At 44.9% G+C, this 26488-nt stretch overlaps 1 protein-coding gene across 1 annotated transcript in view; it reads right to left on the bottom strand.

Moving 5' to 3' along the window:
* The window catches only part of CTNNA1 (catenin alpha 1), a 332156-nt gene extending 311073 nt beyond the window's left edge, over nucleotides 1-21083 (bottom strand). Inside the window, 1 exon segment of the mRNA XM_029583454.1 lies at nucleotides 20745-21083. The gene's annotated coding sequence lies outside the window, so the exon portion shown is untranslated.
* Between the last annotated feature and the right edge of the window lie 5405 nt (nucleotides 21084-26488).

The raw sequence follows: 26488 nt of genomic DNA, 5'->3' as shown, positions 1-26488 counted from the left end.
GTATCTTGTGGATGGAGGGCAAGAACTGAGACGGGGAGGGGGGAGGAGTAAGGGAAGAGGTGGGGGGTGAGCGTCAATGTTGGTTGATAAAAGTTCCTTCAGCGGTAAGCTTGTGTGAACAGCCAGGTTTTCAATTTCTTTCTGAAGGAAAGATGGCATTCTTCCAGGCGTAAGTTAGGGGGAAGCGAATTCCAATGGAGCGGACCCGCTGTCGAAAGTGCTCGCTTCAGAATGGAGTTGTGGACCATGGATTTGTTAGGGGGGGCCTTGAGGGAACCTTTGTAAGCTGATCTAATCGGCCTTGCTGAAGTGTGCAGTTCGAGAGGGATGGTGAGTTGGAGTGTGGATTGCTGGTATACTGATTTGTGGATGATAGTGAGAGCCTTGAATAATATTCTATATTGGATGGGTAGCCAATGAAGGATTTTTAGGATTGGTGTGATGTGGTCCTTACGACGTGTGTTGGTAAGGATCCTGGCTGCTGCGTTTTGCAACATCTGTAGGGGTTTAGTAGAAGAGGCGGGGAGACAGAGTAGTAGAGCGTTGCAATAGTCTATCTTTGAAAACAGAATGGCTTGCAGCACTGAACGGAAATCATGGAAGTGTAAGAGCGGTCTTAGTTGCTTCAGGACCAGTAGCTTAAAGAAGCATTCTTTAGTAGTAGTGTTAATGAACTTTTTGAAATTCATTCTAGAGTCCAGGGTAGCCCCAAGGTCTCTAACCTGACTTGCTAGAGGAATAATTGCATTGTTGGCGAAGGGGTTGTTATCGTTCGGGGAGATAATTAGGAGTTCTGTTTTGGACGTATTGAGGACCAGGTTGAGACTCGAGAGAAGAAGGTTGATGGCGTGTAAGCAGCTGTTCCAAAAATTTAGAGTAGAAGTGATGGGGTCCGAAATGGGGATTATGATTTGTACATAGTCTGCGTATATGTAATGGGTAAGGTTGAAGCTATTGAGTAGCTGGCATAGAGGGAGTAGGTATATATTGAATAGGGTGGGGGAAAGTGAAGAACCCTGTGGTACTCCTTGTTTTGAAGGTATGGGGTGAGATTCTTTGTCGTTTATTTTAACTTTGTAGTGCCTGTTATTCAGAAAAGATTTGAACCAGAGCAGTGCAGAGCCAGAGATTCCTATTTCCATTAGACGGTTTATGAGGATAGAATGGTTTACAGTGTCGAACGCCGCAGAGATATCGAGTAGGGCTAGCAGGTATGATTGTCCCTTGTCGAGGCCCATCAGGATGTTGTCCATTAGAGAAAGAAGGAGGGATTCTGTGTTTAGTCGTTTCCTGAAACCGAATTAAGAAGGGTAGAGGATGTTGTGAGAGTCAAGGTAGTCTGTGAGTCGGATGTTGACCAGCTTTTCCATTAACTTGGCTATAAAAGGTAGGTTTGCAATGGGGCGGAAATTTACAGGGTTAGTCTTGATGTCATGATCTTCGCACCAGGCTTCAAATATTCTCCAGATTCTTATGTATGTTAACGATGTGGAGAACTTGCGTGCTCGGAGGAGGGTGTCTATTACCGCCCCCGAGTATCCGCTCTTCTTCAGTCGAGCCCTCTCAATGGCCAGACCATAAGAGAGAATGGAGCTGGGTCCTCGTGGAAGATCGGACCCTGTTGTAGCAGGTCCCCGAGAGGGGGCAGGGGTAGAGGGTTCCCTGCCAGCAGTCTTCTCATGTCTGCGTGCCACGGTCTTCTTGGCCAATCCGGGGCCACCAGAAGAACTAGTCCCTTGTGTAGCTATATCTTGTGAATGATTACGCCCAAGAGGGGCCACGGCGGGAAGGCATATAGTAGGGTCCCCCGTGGCCAGGCCTGCACCAGGGCATCGATTCCTTGGGATTGTAGATCCCGCTTGCGGCTGAAATATCTGGGTACTTGGGCATTGGTTCTGTTCGCCAGAAGGTCCATTTCCGGTGTTCCCCACCGGTTTACTATCATCCGGAAGGCTGCGGGAGACAGCTTCCATTCTCCTGGGTCTAGACTTTCTCTACTGAGGAAGTCCGCCGTGATGTTGTCCTTCCCGGCGATGTGGGCGGCGGAGATCTCCTGTAGATTTGCTTCCACCCATGCCATTAGTGGGTTTATCTCCAGTGACACCTGTTGGCTTCTGGTTCCCCCTTGCCTGTTGATGTAGGCAACCGTTGTGGCGTTGTCGGACATCATTCTGACCGCTTTGCCTCTGAGTCTTTGGGCGAACCACAGGCAGGTGAGTCTGACTGCCCGTGCTTCTAGGCGATTGATGTTCCATCCTGCCTCTTCTGTGTTCCACTGCCCTTGGGCGGTTAATTCCTCGCAGTGTGCTCCCCATCCCCGTAGACTGGCATCAGTAGTTAGCAGAGTCCAGGTTGGGGTTGACAGTCTTGAGCCTCTGTTCATGTGGCTGGGCTGCAGCCACCAGTGTAGTTTGGTCCAAACTGTGCCCGGAAGGGCTAAGCGTACGGTGTAGTTGTGCGACCGTGGGTTCCAACGGGACAGCAGTGAGTGTTGTAGAGGCCTCATGTGGGCCCTCGCCCAGGGGACCACTTCCAGTGTGGATGCCATCAGCCCTAGGGCCTGCAGGTAATCCCATGCCGTGGGGCGAGGGTCACTCAACAAGGATTGCAACCGGTTCCACAGTTTTAATCTCCTTGGAGTCAGGCTGACTGTCTTCCTTGGTGTCGAAGTGGACCCCCAGGTACTCCAACGATTGTTCGTGTTGACCACCCATCCGAGGCTCTCCAGTAGAGACTGGACTCTGTTGGTTGATTGGATGCTTTCCTCTGGTGACTTTGCCCTGATCAGCCAGTCGTCCAAGTAAGGATGCACGAGGACTCCTTCCTTCCGCAGTATTGCCGCCACTACCACTATCACCTTGGTGAACGTCCGTGGTGCTGTGGCTAGCCCGAAGGGTAGGGCCCGGAACTGGTAGTGATGGCCCAGGATCTTTAAGCGTAGGTAACGCTGGTGTTCCCGATGAATTGGGATGTGCAGGTACGCCTCTGACAGATCCAGGGAGGTGAGGAACTCTCCCGGCTGTATTGCCTTTATTACGGATCTCAGGGTTTCCATGCAGAAGTGGGGAACCTTCAGATATTGGTTTACAGATTTGAGGTCCAGGATTGGTCGGAACGTTCCTTCTTTCTTGGGAACGAGAAAATATATGGAATAATGACCAGAGTTTATCTCCTGAGGAGGTACCGGAGTTATGGCCTCGAGGGACAGTAGCCTGGCCAGGGTAACTTCCACTGCCGCCTTTTTGGTGGGGTCGTGGCAGGGGGACTCCACAAACTTGTCCGGGGGGGGTGCGTATGAAGTCCAGGTAGTACCCTTCCCAGATGATGGCTAGGACTCACTTGTCCGAAGTTCTCTCAACCCATCTTTGGTAGAATAGGGCCAGTCTGCCCCCTATGGCTTCCCTTGGATGGGTCAGCTGATTCTCATTGCGGAGCGCGGCCGGGCCCTGTGCCCGAGCTGTTTCCCCTCTTGTTGTGCTTATTCCGAAAGGACTGACTCCTGCCCGAAGGGCGGGGCGCCTGGTAGCTGCTCCTGTATGGGTTGAAGCGCTGCGAGCTTCTGCCCCTGGAGGCCCTGGATGGCTGTCGCTGGGCTCTCCTTGACTTGTCTTCCGGAAGGCGCGGGACTGGGGATTCGCCCCATTTGCCCGCCATCTTTTCTAAATCGCTGCCAAACAGAAGTGTTCCTTTGAAGGGCATCCTTGTGAGGCGTGTTTTGGAAGATGGGTCGGCAGACCAGCTTCTGAGCCAGAGCTGTCTCCTGGCCGCCACCGCCGATGATACTCCTCTGGCTGCTGTGCGTACAAGGTCTGAGGCTGCGTCCGTTAGAAAGGATAGCGCTGGGTCCAGGTTATCTCCCGGGGTGCCGTTCCTGGCCTGGGATAAGCAGGCACGTGTCACCACGGTGCAGCAGGCCGCAATCTGAAGAGACATGGCGGCCACGTCAAATGACAGTTTAAGAATGGCTTCCAGCCGCCGGTCATGCATGTCCTTGAGTGCTGCTCCTCCCTCTACCGGAATGGTGGTGCGCTTGGACACTGCGCAGACCATGGCATCCACTCTTGGGTAAGCGAGCATGTCTTTGGTTGCTGGATCCAGGGGGGTACAAGCTGGCCAAGGCCCGCCCCCCTTTAAAGGCAGACTCTGGGGTGTTCCATTCCAGGTCAATTAGCTGTTGCGCGGCTCGCAAAAGCGGGAAATGGCGGGAGGTCTGTCGAAGGCCTTCCAGAAATGGGTTCTCCTCGGGATCCCCCTGGGTTTCTGAATCTGGAAATCGCCAGTTCTGCCAGGCATTGGGAGACCAGATCCGGGAGCTCCTCTCTTGTGAAGAACCGTCTCATGGTTCGGTGGGGTTCTGTCCCCGGGGGGAGTTCTCCTTCTTCTAGGGGTTAGACTTCTTCTTCTGAGATGTCCGTGCCCCTGAAGGTGGAACTACTTGGCGGTAAAGGCCTATGCTTAAGTCCTGAGGGGCCTGGAGCATAGGGGTCCTCTTGCGACGTATGTGGTTGGTCCGCCCGGGAATCCATTTGCATTCGGACAAAGGAGTGAATTCCCTTGAAGAGTTCCACCCAAGAAATAGACGAAGGGTCCACACTGACTGGCGCTGCTTCCCTGGGAGCCTCCGGCTGAGAGGGAATCCCGCTGGGGGTTGCTAGCTCCAGGGAGCCCCCTGAAGAGCTAGTCCCCGGCCCTGGGCAAGGCTGAGCCTGTGGTGGATCTCCCAGGGCCTTCTCACATTGGGTGCATAAGGCATCGGCTTCCTGGCTCTGGGCAGCACTGAGGTGGCATGCTGAGCAGAGGCCCAGGGATTTTACTTCAGTTATTGGAGGTGTTGAGGTTGCCTGCACATACATGTTTCGCTCCGGAGCGCCTGGCCGCGTATCTGTGCGCTTAACCGGGGTTTGTGCGCGCGGGAAGTCGAGTGCGCGTAGTCCGTGCGACCAGGACTTGCGCGCGCCGCTTATGCGTCCAAGTGTTCTTGTGCGTACAACTTATGTGCAGAAGTAGGTTTGTGCGCACAGGTAAATTTTGTGCGCTTGGCCGGGCGGCGATGTGAACAGCAAGATTAAGGCCAAGATGGCGACGGCGACCATGCGGGCAAGATGGCGACTACCTCGGAGGGTCTCCACGTGGGTAGGCCCTTTGAAATGCCGGGGTCTGGCCCTGCTAGCTAGGGCGGATCAACCCGGTGGCGCTGGCTTTGGCCGATGGCCTGCGCTCGTCCTCCATCCTCGGAGACCGGCACAAGTAAAGATTTCTACCTTACCTTAGGCGCTTCCCGGTCTCGAGGTTGAAGGTAAGTTTGCTTACCATAAATTGTGGTGTTCTCCATAGACAGGATGAATTATCCTTCAAACATGAAAGATATTAGAATGGTACTGAACAGACCCACTTATAATATATGGGCCTGATGGACCCTTGGTCTGACCCAGTATGGCATCTCGTTTTCTTGTGGATGATACACAGAAAATGCTACCATACAAGTGATGAATGAGGGGATACTGGCACACCTCTGCCAAAGAAATACACCTAGCACAGAGACACCAGATTATAGGAACATAAGAAATTACCATGCTGGGTCAGACCAAGGGTCCATCAAGCCCAGCATCCTGTTTCCAACAGAGGCCAAAACCAGGCCACAAGAACCTGGCAATTACCCAAACACTAAGAAGATCCCATGCTATTGATGCAATTAATAGCAGTGGCTATTCCCTAAGTAAAATTGATTAATAGCCATTAATGGACTTCTCCTCCAAGAACTTATCCAAACCTTTTTTGAACCCAGCTACACTAACTGCACTAACCACATCCTCTGGCAAATTCCAGAGCTTTATTGTGCGTTGAGTGAAAAAGAATTCTATAGAAACATAGAAACATAGAAATGACGGCAGAAGAAGACCAAACGGCCCATCCAGTCTGCCCAGCAAGCTTCACATTTTTTTCTCATACTTATCTGTTTCTCTTAGCTCTTTGGTTCTATTTCCCTTCCACCCCCACCATTAATGTAGAGAGCAGTGATGGAGCTGCAACCAAGTGAAATATCAAGCTTGATTAGTTATGGGTAGTAGGGGAAGTAACCGCCGCAATAAGCAAGCTACACCCATGCTTGTTTTACCCAGACTGTGTTATTCAGCCCTTATTGGTTGTTTTTCTTCTCCCCTGCCGTTGAAGCAGGGAGCTATGCTGGATATGCGTGAAGTATCAGTTTTTCTTCTCCCCTGCCGTTGAAGCAGAGAGCTATGCTGGATATGCGTGAAGTATCAGTTTTTCTTCTCCCCTGACGTTGAAGCAGAGAGCTATGCTGGATATGCATTGAAAGTGAAGTATCAGACTTATTTGGTTTGGGGTAGTAGTATACCGACATTCGATCGAGATATCACATCGGTTTCCAGATAACAGGTTGAATAGAGCCGGAACTGCCCTATTTTACATTGTAACAAGATAACAGTTGATTAAACAATTAATATAAGGAACATTGTAACATATGAATAAAATTAAAATTAAATATTAAATGTGGGTATATAGAAGTGGCATATAGCCTATATACAATATGACTTGGTTACGAGTAGGGTGGGGGACAGGGAAAAAGGGAGGATAGAGAGGGGGAGGAGGGGTCTTAAAATGTCTTAGTCTTAAATTAGTCTTAAATGTGCTACTTGCTAACTTCATGGAATGCCCCCTAGTCCTATTATTCGAAAGTGAAAATAACAGAGTCACATCTACTTGTTCAAGACCTCATGATCTTAAAGACCTCTATCATATCCCCCATCAGCCGTCTCTTCTCCAAGCTGAACAACCCTAACTTCTTCAGCCTTTCCTCATAGGGAAGCTGTTCCATCCCCTTTATCATTTTGGTTGCCCTTCTCTGTACCTTCTCCATCGCAACTATATCTTTGAGATGCGGCAACCAGAATTGTACACAGTATTCAAGGTGTGGTCTCACCATGGAGCGATATAGAGGCATTACGACATTATGTAGTAATCTTCTTCCAAGACAGGATAAGTAATGTAGGTGGGTGGGTAACTCACTCAGGAACTGTAAACAAGAAATATGGGTGCCTGCAGACCAAAAGCCTTAAATACAGTAACAGATCAAAGCTTTATAGCATAAGCAGTGCAAGCTCTGACATGTCCAGGTGTTTGTATGCCATAAATGACCTGCTAAAGAAAGGGAAAGATAACACGCACAAATGCTGACATGCGAATACTAGAGGACAGCCCCTCTTGTAATACCTGGCCCAGCAGTAGATCAGTCATTAGCTGAGTGAACTGAGACAAACCCGAATTGTTCAAGTAATTGTAAATGTTTAACCTGGAAAATATACTTGCAGTGGAGAGGCATGTCTTGTCACTAACAGCTTTCCAGTGATACAAACAAAACTGGTTCCAGTATTCTCTGCTGCAAGAACATGCCCAATCAACATGCCTGAGCAAACCATGCCTGGGTTCATGCATAGGGAATGAACAACAGAGCAGATGGGAAAAGACACAGGACCACAAAAATTATTAGATTAGGGTCACCAGAAAGCCACAATTTATTTATTTTTTTTAAATTATTAATGGACCCAAATGATGAAACATCGGCCAGAACAAACACTGACAAGCTAAATGCTGAAAACTAAGCAAACCAAGAGAGTTCAAGCAAAAAGAAGTTAACCATAGGGACAGAAGGAAAAGGTTTTCAGCTCCTGCCTTGCAAGACAGGAGTCCTTAGCATCCAGCTCGAGAGCCAGCAAGTAGCAGAGCTCACAGCACGTAAGCACCTACCAATCAAGGACTAAGATTGCAGATCGGTGACTGCAAAGTGCTCATCCCCAAGTTCTTGTATAGATCTTATGCTGGCAGCCTTATCCAAAATGTCTGTCAGTAGAAGACCAACTAAAATTCAGTATATCTCCAGTGGGCAAAAATCCCCACAGCTCTAGGGCTAAACCCAAGATGAGCTTTTACCCAGAGCAGGCTTGATGGAAAAGCATGCAGTTAAACAGCAGCCAAGGACTGTTTTCTGTTGAATGCAATACAGCATAGCTGGAATGCACCATACTTTAGCTATCTTGCTGCCCCTTAATGTTTACCACCCCTAGGCACAAACATAACTGGGTGCTTATTAACAAATCCAGGACTCGCTGGAGCTGAGGGCAGCAGCTGCTGTCAGCTTCCACATTACTCCATGCTGCTACCCAGAATGAAAGAAGGCCGCTAGCAGCGCCCTGTGCGCACCAACACACCCTTCCAGGCACTGATAGGGGGCAGCTCAAAAAGGCACATGCATATGGGGGGGGGGGGGGGGGGGGGGGGAAGAGGGCAGACCCTAGCAAGAACCGTGAGCTCATCCATCCAGTGCTGTTGGGGGGACGACCCACTATGGGGCAGTGATGAGGGAAGAGCCATTTACTCTCCCATAAAAAAATTTTTCACCCCATCATTGCACTTCTCCAATCTCACGGTTCCATTTCCAGCAATTAAACAAGTCTTTCAACGGATTAGCCACCATATTTCTGAGCTAGCTCAGTATCTAGGACGTACCTCATCCAGCCCCACAGCCTAGACTACTTTCAGTTTTCCTAGCTCTTCCCATACATTCTTTTCTTAAAAGGAGTTGTGTCTACTCCACCCCCATTTACATTCTTGTCAACCAGCAATGGTCCTTCTCCAGGGTCTTCAGTGAAGACCAAACTGAAGTATTTAATATTTCAGCCATTTCTTCATCTCTCTCCATAAATTGCCCTGGTCACCTTTCAATTTCACTACACCACCCAGCTCTTCCTCTTCCCTCACTACATTCACTACTTGAGGGTCAGATCCACAAGTGGGAAGATAATATACCTTAGTTATGGGAGGGAAGGACTCAGCCAGGACCTGTAACACCTCAATGTAATATTTCTTTAGCAATTCTTTAGCAATTCTAAAGGAAATCTAGGAAAATTAATAAATTTGACTGTCATAATTTTCATAGTTTTCCCATTCTTCAGTGTGATTATCTTTAAGGTTGAATTACTTTTTTTTTTTTTTTTGAAGCTCCACAATCTGCACCAGCAATTCCTGAATATGAAGTAACAGTAATAGACAATTCATTTACTGAAGACAAAACATTAGAGTAAGTTCTGAATTCCTACTATTTCTATCCATAAAAGTTTAAGAGTCATCAACTTGGGTTGAACAGGAGAGAGTAAAACAGGTTCCTTGATTGAAGACTTTTCCAGCCCCAATACTGTCTCATCTGCAGGTTCTCTCTCATCAATGGAAGAGGAGATCTGAATGCTGTGGAACTCTCTCTCTTCAACTGGAAAGCCTGCAGGATTATTTACTTCTGGCTGATACATAAAACAAGTAGACTCAAGGAAACCAAAGTTTCACTATGGACAGAGGAAAAACTTCCAAGCCCTTCTTGTCCTCCACCTTGATTTGTCAAAGTCATAAAAGATTCTATGGTGGGCTGAGCAAACAGTCCCAAGTGGGAGGGGCCAGACCATCCTTCTCCTCTTCTTCCCCATAATATCGACTTGACAAAGGAAACCAAGCTGAAAAGCGTGGATGACAGTGCAGATCTCTGTGGAACATCCAAATCAATATCTCCAGTTTGTACCAGTTGTTTTCTCCCATTTAAAAAGGAGCCAAACTACAGCAGAACTCTCCAAGATTCCAAAAGTCTCCATCTGAGATAACAAAATAGTATGATTTAGAGTATCTAAGGCGCAAGACATCAAGTATCAAAATACCTGCCCTATCCTGATCCAGGTAGCTTGTCCATCAAGAAAACTAGTAATAAGTTCTGTATTATGTCCCTTGCAAAAACCAAATTGATTTTCGTCAAGGAGATCAAGATCAGCCACATACACATCCAATTTCAACAAAACTTTCGATAACTTTTGCCAGATAGGCAAATTTGAAACCGGGCGGAAGCTAGAGATCACTAACGGATTGACTGTTGCCATCTTTAAAAACTCAGGCATATACCCTTCTGTTAGTGATTCACAAAGATTTAATGATCTCATCGGCGTCCTTTAAGCTTTTCACAATTATAAACAGACAGGGATCAAATCTGGAAGTGGTAGTTCTCAAATGTGAGACTACTGAAACAATTTCTTTTAAAGTCACAGTTCTAAATTCACTCCATATAAACATCTGTTCTGTCAGAAGCTCAACACTGTCAACTATCAATTCAGTCACTTGACTGTACACCTTATCAAAATATCTTGCCAAATACAAATTTTTACAATTCTGATGTATTAAGGAGGACTGCACTGTACGCTTTTGAACTATAGATCTAAAGGACGGTTTAATGTGTGCGTTGATTGAATAAAACCTCCATTTGGAAGTCTAACATACTATGATAGCCCCTTAGCAAAATGCTATATTCTTGTCTAGTTGACTCATCTTTGCTTCCCCCCCCCATCGTTTTTCTGCCTTATGCAGGGTCCTTCTCTGTGTATTCAATACACTGGTAAACCATGGCACTGAAGTATTTTATGTCCTCATTTCTTCTCATAAGCTGGGCAACACTGTAATAGGAACTTAAACTATCATACCATAATTGCACAAAGTCCTCCACTGGAGCAATGCTTCAATCAAGACTAAATCCTTTCACTCCATTTATTAGAAGAGTCAGGTTATGTTCACTGGCGGACATACCATTTTCCTTATGGAAGATCATGTCAACACATCTAAGTGTATAGGTGATTAAAAAGTGATGGGACCACAATTGTTTACTTATTTATCACCTGAATATCTCTGCTTGGACACATTAACCGGTCAAGTATACAGTCTGCTTTATGAGTTGAAGTAGAAGTCGCCTGTGTGTAATCCATAGCAGTCATAGCTGCCTCTATCGCCCTAGATTACACACAAAAGGCCTCATCCAAATGTGCACTGAAGTCATATTATACATGTTATTAAAACTTCCAGTATATTCTGAAAATCCTCCATAGTAAGATCAAGTAGGCATTAAATAGTACTAATACACTGATCATGTACCCTAACCATAAGTGTTTCCTTTAATGGTGGAAAGTAAGTCAACTTTCTGAACTCGTAAGATAGTACTCCTTCACAAACAATACCACCCCCCAGGCACTCGCCTGCTGAAGATACAAATAACCAGGCAAGGTGCTTTCAAAGGAACAGCATCATGTGCATGCCACAATCCTTTAAAAAAAAAAAAAAGTTCAGATTCTGTAATATTTCATTCTGAATAAAAATCATGGTTTCATACTAACCATGCATTAATGTAGCCTACACGAATAAAAAAAATGTCTTCCGTGGGGATGGAGCAAGATGGCCGCTCAGTAGCGTGTGAGTTCCAGAGAACAATATTTTTGAAAATATTTCTTGCGAATTGTTTCCTTAACTATGGGACGGAAGCGTAAGTCGTGAAGGGAACCTTACCCTGCAGCCCCTCTGATTGCTTGCGTCGCCGGTCCGATGGACTCACATGCGGTGCGCAAAGATTCTAACACAGGATTGCAGCCGTTAGAGAGGGGGAGGGGAAGAGGAGCTACCCTCACTCCCAGGCTCTTTGTCACCTCTAAGCCCTGAGGAAGGAACTCCCCCCGGGAATCCAGCCATAAGCTGGAACTCTCCTGAGTCTGGATCGACGAGTTATGCGACAGAGCTCAGCAGGGCAAGACACAGGAGAAATAGTGATCCAAAGCCCGGGAACACCATCGGAGCTGACCGGGGAGGAGGAAGAATCGTTGCTGGAGCAAGCTGGAGGGGCAGTAGGAGGAACTCCCGAAAGAGCTGAGTTAACTGTGGTAAGACCAGCTGTATTTACTTTAGAGACTATATGGGAGACATAGTCGACATGAAAACATTTATACTGGCTCAAATGAAACCTCTAAGCGATACAGTAAATGAATTGGAAGAAAAAGTAAAAATGGTGACCAATTCGCATTCTGAGCTGGAGCAGCAGATAATAAGAGATCAAATAAGGAACATACAATAACCGCAGAATGTCACTAAAAAGGGAAAGAGCATTTCATTGAAATACATGGAAAATGCGATCAGGAACAAAAACCTGAGATTTATTAACTTTCCACAAATATTAATGATACTCCCTTGAGATATTTTTAAAAGACATCTCCGGGAAGTACTAAACATAGGAGAAACTGAAATGCCACCAATATCGAAGTTATTTTTTCTTCCTAAATCTAAGAGGCCTTTGGAACAAGCTGGAGGGATGAAGTCTTTGGTCCCTGTTAGTGATCAACATTTGGATAGCCCCGCGTACCTAGAGACTTCTGATACTGAGATAGCAACAACTGCAACTCTGTCAGCTTAACCTTAGAACCAGATAAGAGTGGTTATTGAAGCTTTGTCTCAAAAAGAAATGTGTTATTTTTGGGATGCAATGTCAGGGTGTTCCCGGATGTCGCACGGGAGACGCAGAGGAGAAAGGCTTTTCTCCTCATGAGACCGCAGGTATTACAACTGGGGGGGCGGCTTTTTTCCTGAAGTATCCCTGTAAGTGCCTAGTCAAGCACGAAGGTAATTCCTATGGTTTTATGACCCCCCCCCCCCCCACAGTTGTCTAAATTCTTGGCAGGGAAAGTACCCCCAAACGCCACAGAATCCAGAGACAACAAATCTAGTTCCTGTAATATGTAATAATCTTTGTACAAGCTATTATGCAGTCTGTACTTCCTTGATATTGCTATTTGCAAATTACCTTAGGTACCTACCCCCTCCATTTGAGGGCTTGAATCAGGACGGAAATGTTTTTGATTTCTGAAAATTTACTTATTGTGAAATAATGATACTTCTGTTTCTGTATTAATTATTAAGAGTTGTCTTGTTAAATTATGTAAAATTACATAAAAGATAAAATAAAAAAAATATATATATCTTCCACTTTATAAGGCCACAGCTCACCTTCTATAGGGGGATAAACTAAAACCCTCGGTCTGACAAAATACTGGCATCCAACAGGGCTTCAAATAATCTATATAAAAAGCCTCGAAGACTGACAGAAAATCATTTTGTCACCCTCCTCTGCATATTTTCTACTACCACTGTCTTTGAGATTGGCGACCAGAACCTGACAGACGCCAATCCTGACCTCTGCGCCATTACAGAAACATGGTTGAAACCAACGGACACACAGTACTACTAAACCAGCTCCCCAACCAACTATATGATATCCACTCAATCCCTAGACTCAAAAAAGAGGAGGCGGCCTACTGCTAGCCGCAAAAAAGGGGCTAGGCCTCGCTCTGCAATCATCCACCAGAATAAGCAACCTGGAATTAGCCCTATTCAACTCGGACCATCTCCAACTCGTACTAGTCTACTCACCACCAGGAAACTTGGACTCTGATCCCTCCCCTTTGATCGAATTTTCCACCAAACATTTCAAGAGGGATAAACCATCCATCTTAATGGGAGATTTTAATCTACACGTGGACACATCTCCGCTTTCCTCCAACTGCGAAATCCTACTTACGGCACTCAGCCATTTGGGCTTTAGACAAATTGTCAGAGGTCCCACGCATAAAGCGGGCCACACCTTAAGCCTTTGTTAATGAAAATAAGGTCCAACATGGGTCTCAGTCCCGTGGTCAGATCAAATTATCTCATCTGAGTTTCAAAATAAAAGATCATCCTTTGCCAGTCTTCCCTAAAACTACAATACAATTCAGGAAACCTTGCTCCACAGACCAACTTAGCAAACTACTTTCAAAAGAGCTAGATCGACTAGATTTCACAGACGCTCACTCGGCTACCAACTCATGGTTCAGGATAACAAGCGATGTCGCAGATCAATCTTGCCCAACCATCACCAAATCACTGCACCCACCCCAGGACAACAGGAATCGTTGGTACACCTCGGAGCTAAAAGTCCTCAAGCAAGAGCTTCGCAATAAAGAGCTCAGATGGCGCAAGACCCCATCCACCTCCACCCTTTCCAACTGCAAAGTCCATCTTAACACATACAGGAAGGCCATACTCAAAGCCAAAAAAAAGACTTCTCCAAAAAAAAAAAATCCACAATTTCTCTTTCGACTCCAAAGCCTTATTCTCCTATGTTTCATCTCTCATAAAACCCGCCCCCCCCCATCATTCCCGACGAGCAAGCATCGAATAAAGCCACAGAGCTGGCTATCTTTTTGAGAATAAGATAGGCTTAAGGAGGATAGCTCTTTCCACCTCTCAGACAACCCTCCCCCCCAGCACTTCAACATTTAATCTAAGCGGCAACCTAACATCCTTCGAGACCTCATCTTCTCTGGAAATCGAAACCATCCTCAAGAAGATAAAACCTTCCTCTCACCCGTTGGATGCAATACCCTCTAATCTTCTCCTATCCATCCCAAACATACTCAAGATGTAGTTCAATCATGGATTGATTCAGAAGCAATATAATATTTTCCATTTTATTCCCCATTCCTTACATTCTATTTGCATTTTTTACTGCAGCCACACACTGAACTAGGAATTTCATGTGTTGTCCACAAGGACACCAAGGTTCTTTTCGTTGGTGATTACTCCAAATATAGAACCCAGCATTGTATAATTGTAGTTTCCCTTATGTGCATAATTCTCCACTTTTTCTATCATTTAGATAACCAGTGCCCTTGTTTAATAAGATCCTTCTGCAGTTCCTCGCAATCCACTGCAGTTTTAACTTTGAATAATTTCATGTCATCTGCAAATTTGATCACTTCACTCATTCATGAAAATGTTAAATAGCACAGGTTAAGGAATCCGTATGGTAATCTACTAAATTATCTTTCTCCCTTTGGAAAACTGAACATTAGGCCTACCTTTTGTTTTCTGTCTTATCTAGTATTCAATCCACAATAGGATGCTGACGCTTATCCCATGACTTTATAATTTTCTGAGGATTCTCTCATAGGGGACTTCAAATATCTTCTGAAAATCAAAGCACTATTAACCAGTTTACCTTTAACTTCATGTTTTTTTTTTTTTTTTAAAGTTTAAATTAACACAAACACCTAAGACTAGTAAGGCAAGAGTCCCCTTGCTAAAACCATGTGGACTCTTAAGCCACGTCTACCTATATGACCAATAGTTTTGTTTTTAAAAATAGTTTCTACCATTTTGCCCTCTAAAAACCTTGAAGGGTTTTTTTTTTTTTGGTTTGGTTTGTTTTTTGGGTTTTGTTTTGGTTTTTTTTTTAAACAGATGCCAAAGGACAAGCTATGTCGCCTGTCAGAGAAACACTTGTGATTTACAATCAAAATGCTGAAACAGGTTTTTAATAGAAATAATTTCTCTCACAAAGCTTGTTGATGCTCCGTCATCTCCTTTTTACCATCTGATACAGAAAGGGGCTGAATTAGCACGTCTGAAACTGTAGTCATGCCAATCCACAAGGTTATCAACCTTAGGGGCCTATGTACAAAACATGTTTCCCACAAGCATATAAAAGCAGCACAAAAGGGAGAGCATGAACACAATAAGTGAGTCCTTACAATGTATTTCATAGAAGAATCACTCACTTTATTAATTGATGCAGAACTCCAAAATCTCAGACAAAACAATCAGCTTATAGTAGGTAAATGCCCCCCGACACTGCGACCATGTTGCACAGTGAAGGCTGCATCGGGAGGGACAAACAACTACATTGAAAAACATAAAATGTAAGGACTAGAAAACAGAACATTAGTATATAAAGCAAGATGGAATATGGCTTGTAACATCAGTACTAACAATGCAGAAACATACCTTTTGGAAGCATCTCCAATTATTAATGTAGGAGTTCAGAGGTTTTGGCTCAAGGGCATTTAAAAACGCCAAACTTGGCGCCAAAATGTTGTGACTAATCAGAGCGAACAGCGAGAAAAAAAACTTAACCAAAGAGAAATTGATCATGACGTAAAAGAAAGGGGTGGTTCTTGTAAGATTCCTTCAAAAATGTTAAATTAAAAAAACAATAAAAATAGTTTATGAAAAGGTTATGGATATTGCCTGTGTATTCTTTATTACTACCGTGGTTGCCCATATGAAAACATTTTCGTCACGGATACAACCGCGAAGAGAACTGAGCAGGAAGCTCCTAATAGACAATTAGTGGACACGCCAACCGCAAAGAAAAACTAAACTTAAAAAGTATGAAAAAACAAGATACAAATGTATAGCTTGAGACAACCACACAGAAAGCTTGAAAAAACTCCAAAATTGGTCTGACCCAGTATGGCATTTTCTTATGTTCTTATGCTGAAAGGCGGATAAACCCGCATTTTTTGCCGCTAGTAAATTGAAAAAAAAAATGGATTGAACACAAAATAAGAATCGAGCTCTGTATGCCAGGGGGGAAGAAACATAACTAAAAAACTATATTCTAAAGACAGCAAATGCAACAATGAATGAGTGACCAAATACCAGCAGGAACAAAAACAGAAAAACAAAACAAGAAACCCTGAGCCAGTGATTGTAAGCCCTCTGGGGATAAATACCTACAGTCCCTGAATGTAAACCGATGTTATAGCTCAGATCGAATGGCGGTATATAAAAATAATAAATAAACAAACTAAACAGGAACAAAGAGGTGAGAACGTGTATTCATTCAAGCCACTCAGGGCTGTCTGAAGTGTAAAAATCCATTTTTGTCCCTTGCAGATGAGAGCCTTAGAAAAATTGCAACCTTGTGATATTGGTAAAGAATAGAGAACCAAAAATTTTTAAATCAGAAACCATATTTAACACTTTTCTACACCGACCTTCATGAAAAAATTCAAATCAAATCGGTTTACATGTAACAAGGGGTAGAACTTAATCAACCATTTAACAAGAGGCGAAAGTTACATACAACAAGGAGGTAGTAACTTGGGGGGCTAGGTTAGCCGGAGAAAAAGGACAGCAAAACTGAATAAACTAAATAACGAAACAAAGGCAAAATATCAAGCCTAAACTAGGCGGGGCGCCTAGTCAGGTAAGCGGAGTCCTGTCTGGTAGAAAATGGATGGTTTTGAAAGTTAAGGGAAGGCTTGGAGGAAGAGCCAGGTCTTACATTTTTTCGAAAGGATAGAGGGCAGGGTTCTATGGGAAGCAGATGTCCAATGAGCAACCAGGGGAGTTTCTATCCGTGTCAAACAAATGCAGGACCAGTGTTCAATAATATGGGTTCTAACCGTTGTTGTTTGGCTACATAAAGTTTCTGGCAGGGACTCATGATGACAAACAATTCCTTTCAATGCACAAGTCCTAGAATGGCGTAAAGTGTACTTAATTTGAGTAATGGGATTCAGGAAAATAGACTGTGAGAGAGTGTTCAAACTGAGCATTGTCCATAGGGCCGATGGAGGCCTCATCTTTAAATCTGAATGGATGAGAAAATCTTGCAGATATTTCCCCTCTACAGAAAGTGAATCGTACTGAACTACTGAAAACCTTAAGAGGTGTTAGTATGTGCCAGAGATGCCTAATAATGGAAGTAATGTCCAACACAGGCTGAGAAAGGTAATATACAATTGATAGAGATGTGCTTCGGGTCTAAATAGCCTGTCAGGCTTTGTTTCGGGGCCTCCCCGTGTGAATTTCGTTTTTCCCCGATTTAGGGGTTTTTTTCGGGTTAGCGCACACTAACCCGAAAAATGAATTTTTTCTGAGATTTCGGAAAAAATGTGATAGTTTTTCAGTTCTCCCGAACCATTCTGAATTAGGCAATTTCGTTAAACTTGCCTAATTCAGGAAAAATGATTGCACATCCATAATTGATATGCTCTGAAGAGAAGCATGATTGGGGCCTGAGAAGTAAATCCCAGTTGGCATACACAGAGCCCATTTAAAAGCCCATTTGAGAATTCTGAAAGGATAACCTCGCGCCAAGAAGCGAGACATCATTACTTTAGCTTGTATCATAAATTCCTCATTTGTGGTACAGAGGCAACATAGCCTTAAAAATTGGCCAGTCAGGGGTTTGGTTTTTAAGCAATAAAGATGATGGCTAATGAAAAATAGTAAAGTATTGTTGTCTGTGTTTTTACAGTAGATTGAAGTGAGAAATTTATCCTGATCATAACTAATACAAATATCCAAAAATGAAACCTCTGAATGGTATATACAAAATTGAACTGTAAATTACAATCACAACTGTTTAAACCAATCATAGAAAAGTTAAAATTGGATATCTGTACCCACCCAAATAAGCAAAACATCAATATATCTCAGCCAGGTGAATCTAAGTTGAAAAACGTGAAGGGTAAAGGAATTCTTCCTCAAACTGATCATGGTAGCACCTCCTCTTCAGAGCATATAACCTCTCTCAGCCTGTTTTAGACATTACTTCCATCATTAGGCATCTCTGGCACATACTAACACTTCTTAAGGTTTTCAATAGGAAAAATTTGCAAGATTTTCTCGTCCATTCAACTTTAAAGATGACCTCTCCATCATCACTCCCATTGGGCCAGCAGCCCTATGGACAATGCTGTTTATAAACACTCCCTCACAGTGTTGGTTTTTCTGAATCCCATTACTCAAATTGAGTACACTTTAGGCTATTCTACGACTTGTGCATCAAAGGGAGTTGTTTCCGTCATCATGTGCCCCTGCCAGAAACTTTATGTAGGTAAAGAACGGTTAGAACCCATGTTATTGAACACCAGTCCTGCAGTCGTCTGGCACAGCTGGACATCTGCTTCCCATATGGTTTCCGATTTAAAAATTTTTGGTTCTCGATTCCTTACCTTATACAAGGTTGCAATTTTTCTAAGGCTCTCATCTGTAAGGAACAAAAATGGATTTTTACACTTCAAACATTAGCCTCAAGTGGCTTGAATGCAGAAATAGAATGGATACACTTTCTCTAACCATTTTGTTCAGTTTAGATATTCACACACAGTATTTTGGGCCAAGATCACTGGCTCGGGGTTTTTTCTTTTCGTTTGTGCTGGTATTTGGTTCACTCATTCATTTTTGTACTTGCTGTTTTTAGAATATAGTTTGTCCGTTCCTTAGTTTTTGTTCAACAATCCATTTTTTCAATTTATTCAATTTACTAGCAGCGAAAAATGCGGGTTTATCCACCTTATAGCACTTTTGAGATTTTTCAAGCTTTCTGTGTGGTTGTCTCAAGCTACACATTTGTATCTTGTTTTTTCATACTTTTTAAATTAAGTTCTTTGCGGTCGGTGTGTCCACTAATTGTCTATTAGGAGCTTCCTGCTCAGTTCTCTTCGTGGTTGTAGCTGTAGCATTAATAAAGAACACATAGGCAATATCCATAACTTTTTTACACATTAATGAAAAACCAATTTCACATTTTGCATGACAATTAACATTTTTGAAGGAATCTTACAAGTGCCACCCCTTTCTTTTACCTCAATCCATTTCTCTGATTGGTTCAGTTTTTTCCCCCCACATTTCGCTCTGATTGGTCACAACTATTTGGCACCAAGTTGGGTGTTTTTAAATGCCCTTGAGCCAAAACCTCTGAACGAACTCCTACATTAAATTGGAGATGCTGCCAAAAAGTGTTTCTGCATTGTTTGTACTGATGTTACAAGCCATATTCCATAGTGCTGTATATACTAATGTTCCCTTTTCTAGTCCTTACATTTTGTTTTATGTTTTTCCTTGTAGTCTGAATGACATTTTATTGACCCTCCTGATGCAGCCTTCCTGGCAAAACATGGTCACCGTGTCCGGGGACATTTACCTACTACAAGCTGCTTGTTTTATCCGATATTGTGGAGTTCTGCATTAATTAATAAAGTGAATGATTCTTCTATGAAATACATTGTAAGGACTCACTTATAGTGTTCATGTTCTCCCTTTGGTGCTTTTACACTAGAGCATGCCCCTTATCTCGGTGCTCTTGGGCTTTTCCCACAGGCATAACAAGAAAAACCTTTTAGCACATTAAGCCCTATAGCAAGAACAGAAGAATGTTTTCAGTTGCTCTGGTGCTTTATGTAAACTTTAATACACATTTAAAAATAAACAAACAAACATACTTAAGATCGTTTAAACAGAACTAAGGTAGCAGAGAGGGAGTGGCAATTTTTGCATTACATATTACTTATCGCCACGATTTCCAAAATGAATTTCTAAATTCACATATATATGTTTTTGCGCAAAACCAACGGAAACCAAAAAACGAGTGTCCAAATGAGCTCGAATCCTGGGGAATAATGGTGCAGGAAATGTTAGTGGCCGCGGTTGTTGCTCATGCAGGCGCCCAGGCCTCTAGTGCCGGAGCGGCTAACACATGGATAAAAACAATCTCTGGAATGAGGGCTACGCCAGCGCGAGCAAGGGAGGGGCGCGCGCGCACACAAACAAGGCGGCCTGGGTCCCTACCCTACCCTCACCTCCAGCCCCGACCATTCCGGCATTAGAGCGCTCAGGAGAGAGGGTAACCGCTCCCGTCACTCAAGGACTCGCCTCCCTACACAGACTCTCACGCTCCTTAGCTTTCCCCACTTCTGAGTTCCTCTAAGCCCCCTGCTGACTTTTACAAAAACAGAAAAAAAAAAAGTTACAACTTCGTACCATTAAAAGAAAAATAAACTACAGAAGTTCAGTCGCTGCCGAGAACCACCTCAACTAAAATACTCCCAGCGCGGCGACGGAAAGAGGAAAAACTTTATTCCCAATCACCGCCCCGCACGGACGGGGCAAAATGGGACCCGCTTCCACATCCATGTAAGTGAACTGAAGCAGGAAACACCGGACACGGCGCCTGCTGTTCGAAAAGTTAAAAGCGCAGGAATTTCCTATCCACTTTCAACCCAGAGAGCCGCAGCGGCCGTTGCATGCACGCGTTTTGAATGGGATCTTACCTAGCAAGCGACGAGGCTCGAGCCAACAGCCACCCCGGATCGAATGCTTTGTCTCGCGCTCCCACTACTTGTGGGGTTTTTTTTTTTTCTTTTTTTTTTACGTTCCTCTCCAACTCGGAGCGGAAATGGGCAGAGAATAGCTGTTCCGCTCTTTCCTTCCCTCCCCACCGGACGGGCAAGGTGGGGCGGATAGCACGCAGGCAGGCGAGCAGCAGAACAGGATGTGAGACGAGGCGAGTGCGCAGCCCCTTGCGTGCCAGGCCCTGCGGGTCAACTTTAGTCCCCAGCGGGGGCCAGAGAGCTTAGGAAAGTAGGAGGTGACAGGCTGCTGGTGGGAGGGGAGGCCAGGCCGGGAACAGCCGTGGCATGGAAGGGGGATGGAATGAGTCACTGCTTCCCGCCACACCCCAGTATCAGGTGTGTCAGCGTGTATCTCTCGCCTCTTCTCCTGCCTACGTAGAGGTGGCACCTCACCGCCGCTCAGGCGAACAACCTGATCCAGTCCTAGTTTTACCCTAGGCACGCACGGATTTGTATGTAGTTCTGAGTTTTCTCATTGTTTTTCCTAAGAATATCAGAACTCGAAGTCTGCGTGTGCCACAGAGCAAAACAAAGACCGGATCAGCCTGTTTGCTTGACGTAGGGTGAGGTAAGAACCAGCCTGCTAAATGGTTTTATTGGAAAGGGCTTGTCGCCAAAAGGTCAGAGATGTAGGTAGGTGAATGAAGCACTCCCAGCTACAGATTTACCAACTGTATTTTGAAACATAGGATATTTTGAATCCACTTCAATCCTATCAGGTTCTGCACAGTATTGGTTTCATAATTAAGAACCTTAGGGGGTCATTTATCAAAATGCGATAAGGCGTTTTCGCATGCGTTAAGGGCTTATCGCATGTGAAAAGCCCCGTTAACGCATGCGATAGGCCCTTACCGCATGCGAAAACGTGTTTACCGCATGCGATCGCACCATATCATATGATGCGATGCAAATTCCAAAAATAGGAGGAGTTAGGGGCGGAGAGTGGGCTGGGTTAGCCTGTCTGCGAAGAGCTATCGCACAGCCATAATGCTGATTTGAACAACACCTCTTTGGATTGCGTTAGGCTGTGCGATAGCTGCCGTGACCGTGCGGTAAGGTGTCATCGCCATTTGCGATGTCTCCCGTAAGTCCAGTGTCAGCTGAATTGACGGGTTCAGAGCCTTGGGGGGGGGGGGGGGGAGGAAGAGAGTGAGCGAGCAAGCGCGCCTGGCCATAATGTCATGGCCCATAGGTAGGTATTTGTATCCCTATGGTAGGCCCACCTAGTAACTCGAGGTGGGGTTTAGGTAACAGTGTAGCTTGATGGATTCTCTACCTGGGTAACATCAAGCTAGGTTGAGAGAACATTGCCCAAATCTCATCTTGGAGTGAGTTTCCTCACTCCGAAGGCCATCAAATCTTCACAAGAGACCACTGTTCTGTTCGTAGGTGTCACGTAGAATGTCAAAGTGGCCCCTAACCCCCTACACTGTTACCTAAACCCCACCTCGAGTTACTAGGTGGGCCTACCATAGGGATACAAATACCTACCTATGGGCCATAACATTATGGTCAGTCAGTGTCTCTCTCTCTCTCTCTCTCTCTCTCTCTCTCTCTCTCTCTCTCTCTCTCTCTCTCCCTCCCTCCATTAAAATGGTCCCCCAGTGGTTGAATGCAGGAAATACAACAGGTCTGGCACTTATCGCAGAATCTGAAAATGGTATTGCAATTTGCGCTAACTTAGCTCTTCGCACAGGTAATTAGCGCAAATTGCGATAAATGCTATATTAGCATAAAACACGCCCCTTTTGCTATCGCATGCGGTACTTACCGCATTTTGATAAATCCAGGCCTAAGTTTCCTTACTGGGTCATACCAAGGGTCCATCAAGCCTGTTTTTAACAGTGGCCAATCCAGGATACAAGTACTTGGCAAATAGCCAAACAATAAATAGATGCCATGCCACTAATGCCAGTAATAAGCAGTGGCTGTTTCCTAAGTCAACTTGACTAGTAGCAGTTTATGGATTCTCCTGCACGAACTTGTCCAAAACTTTATTAAACCCAGCTATACTAATTGCCTTAACCACATCCTCTGGCAGTGAATTCCAGAGTTTAATTGTGTGTTGAGTGAAAAAGAATTTTATCTGATGGAGTGCCTCTTATACTTGTTTTGTCTGAAAGAATAAACAAGTGATTTACATTAGCCCTGTTCTAGTTCTCTCATGATTTTATAGACCTTCATATCCCCCCTCATCCTTCTCTTCTCCAAGCTGAACAGCCCTAACCTCTTTAGCCTTTCCTCAGAGGGGAGCCCTTTATCATTTTGGTTGCCTGTCTCTGTACTTTCTCCAGTGCATCTATATCTTTTATGGGATGCAGTGACCAGAACTGAACAAGTACTCAGTGTGCAGAGGGGAGGCATTATGACATTCTCCATTTTATTCACCATTCTCTTCCTAATAAATCCTAACATTCTGTTTGCTTTTTTGACCACTGCAACACACTGAGCCAACAATTTCAATGTGTTATCCACTATAACGCCTAGATCATTTTCCTAGTTGGTAGCTCCTAACATGAAACCTAACATCATGTAACTACAGCATGGGTTATTTTTCCATATATGTCCTATCTTGCATTTCTGTGTATTAAATTTCATCTGCCATTTGGAAGCCCAGTCTTCCAATCTCACAAGATCCTCCTGCAATTTATCACTATCAGCTTGTGAAGTAACTACCCTGAATAATTTTGGGTCATCTGCAAATTTGATCACTTCACTTGGCCCCTTTCCAGATCTTTTATAAATATTATAAAAAGCACCGGTCCAAGTACAGATCCTTGAGGCACTCCACTGTTTATCTCTCTCTCCAATGAGAAAACTGTTTCCTGTCTTTTATCCAGTTCGCAATCTACAAAGGTATATTGCTTCCTATCCCATGACTTTTTAATTTTCTTAGAAGCCTCATGCAGGACTTTGTCAAATGCCTTCTGAAAATCCAAATGTACCATATTTACTGGCTCACCTTTATCCACATGTTTATTCACTCCTTCAAAAAAAATGTAGCAGATTTGTGAGGTAAGACATCCCTTAGGTAAATCCATGCTGGCTGTGTCCCATTAAACCATGTCTGTCTATAAGTTCTGTGATTTTATTCTTTATAATAGTTTCCAAAGTTTTTCCCAGCACTGAAGTCAGGCTCACCGGTCTATAGTTTCCCAGATCATCCCTGGATCCTTTTTTCAATTTCGGGGTTACATTGGCCTCCTCCCAGTCTTCAGGTATAATGGATGATTTTAATGATAGGTTACAAATGACTAGTAACAGATCTGAAATTTCATTTGCCACTCTTCAGTTTGTCAATCTGGCCTTCTTCATCTTCCAGATTGTTTTGCCCGTCGGTCGCAGGCGGCTGCAACCTCTCATGCTCACCTCTTTTTTTCCCTGTACCGTCAATCATTGGGAGAATGGCGACCTCCGCTAACCAATGCCAATCTCCTCGGGGTCCCCGAGAAGCATGGGCGCTGCTGACCGCCATCTTACGTCTGGAATCACCTAGTCGCACTTGCGCGCGCAGTGCCTCCTTATGTATACATCATGGCGGGAACCTCGGGGGTATCCCCACCCGATGACGTCAACCCGCTGGTGTACTTAAGCTGAACGACCCATTGCTAAGACGAGTTAGCAAGGACTTCGCTCGTTGTTAAATCCTTCCACATCGGGATCCTTTGTTCCAGTATCTCCTCGTGGCATTGGATGCTCCGGGTACCCGCTCTTCGGGGGGGGGGGGGGGGGCTTCCATGTCTTGGCTATCCGCTCCTCGGAGGGCCTTCTGCCTTGGACTTCTCCTGACCTGATCCTGGGGTCTCCTTTCCTGGGACTTCCTCGTGCGAGTACCTTCTTCAACTTCCTACGATATCTACATTGCTGGACTCTTCACAGTGTGCCACGGGCCACTACCGTTCTTCAGCATTACTCTTCTGCCTATCCTGAGCTACAGGATATTGCTACTACCACTCAAGATCCTCGGCATACCCCGCACTACAGGATCTGCATTTTGAGGTATGTACATCTACCCACAGGATTCTTCTGGTGTACTCCGCACTGCGGGCCACTACCGGACCTGCACATCTACAGCATCACCCTGAGTTGATTCTGCTCAAGAACTGTGTTTATTGCATTCCCCACTCCTCGGGTTATGCATTATTCTTTCTCCCTAATAAAGTCTCTCTCACTGCTGTGTCCTACATCACTGAGACCACGCCTGCCGACGGTGAGGCTCACGGGGCTCCTCCCTGTGGGCGGAGACATCTTTCACCTCGGCCCAGGGTTCACAATTTCCTTCAGAACCATAACAGATTGCTAACTCCATGGACCCGGCTCAGCTCTCAGCCCTCCAGGCCATCCCTGGCCTGGCTCAACGTCTTGCCGAACAACAAAGGGCACTAGAGACACTGGCTAATGCCTTTAATCAGCTGAACTCTCAACTGAATTCCACAGGAATGCCTGACAAGGCCATTTCCGCTCCACAGATGACGCCTGTATGTCTCCCCGTGCCCTTGCCAGCACCTACACGCTTTACAGGTGATCCCCTGTTATGTAGGGGCTTTCTAAATCAGTGCTGTATGCACTTTTCGCTTCAACCTACCTACTTCCCAGATATAGTCTCCAAAACTACATATATTCTGTCTCTTCTAGATGGGAAAGCCCTGGCCTGGGCCTCACCTCTCTGGGAACGCAATGACCCTATACTCAAGGACTTGTCGGGATTCATCTCACTCTTTCGTTCTGTATTCGACGATCCCGCCCGCAAGAATGTTGCTGGGTCTGCTCTCCTGCACTTACAACAAGGTACCAAACCTTTAACTGATTACATCGAGTTTAAAACCTTGTCCTCGGAACTACATTGGGACCTGGCTTGCCTGCGAGCTATTTTCCTAGAAGGCCTTAACTCTTGCATCAAAGACGAATTAGCAGCGTGTGCACTCCCCGATAATTTGGACTTGCTCATTGACCTTGCTGGGCTATTTGATTGCAGACTGTGTGAACGTTCACAAGAGATAAAAGGTCCTAAAAAGGTGTCATCTGGAGTTCCTCATTCTCGTCCCATACCAGTTACTCAGGCCGCTCCTACACCCACAATCAAAGAAGAGGAACCAATGCATTTAGACCACAGCCACCTTACATTGAAGGAAAGGCGATATCGAAAGAGACTTGGTCTCTGTATGTACTGCGGACAACCTGGCCACACGATGCCCTCCTGTTCTATCTGCCCAGGAAACTTGCAGACCTAGGATCCGCTGGAGGACTCTTCCTAGGTCTAACTTCTCCATCTCCTCCACTGGCACTTCCAGTTTCCATTATTTCAGAAGCCCTCTAATTCCACACATTAGCCCTCATTGACTCAAGAGCCAGTGGGAACTTTATCCTCCGCCAACTCGTACAGCACCTATGAATCCCTACGGAGCGGACACCCACTCCACTTCTGTCATCCATCCATGGCGAGCCACTGTCCGGTGAGATCTCCTATACGACCAAACCTCTACACTCTAAGACCATTACATTTCTGGTTCTGGATAAAGCTATGCATCCAGTCATACTCAGATTACCCTGGCTTCAAATCCTCTCACCTTAATTCAGTTGGGGTACCCTTGAACTATCCCAAGGAGGAGAAGCCTGTCATGGAAGATGTCTAGAGACAGTGACTCCTCTGCCTTGTATGACTA

The sequence above is a fragment of the Rhinatrema bivittatum genome, chromosome 18, assembly GCF_901001135.1.
Source record: "Rhinatrema bivittatum chromosome 18, aRhiBiv1.1, whole genome shotgun sequence".
NCBI lineage: Eukaryota > Metazoa > Chordata > Amphibia > Gymnophiona > Rhinatrematidae > Rhinatrema > Rhinatrema bivittatum.
Note: the sequence above shows the minus strand (reverse complement) of the source record. Positions and strands in the feature narration are given on the sequence as shown.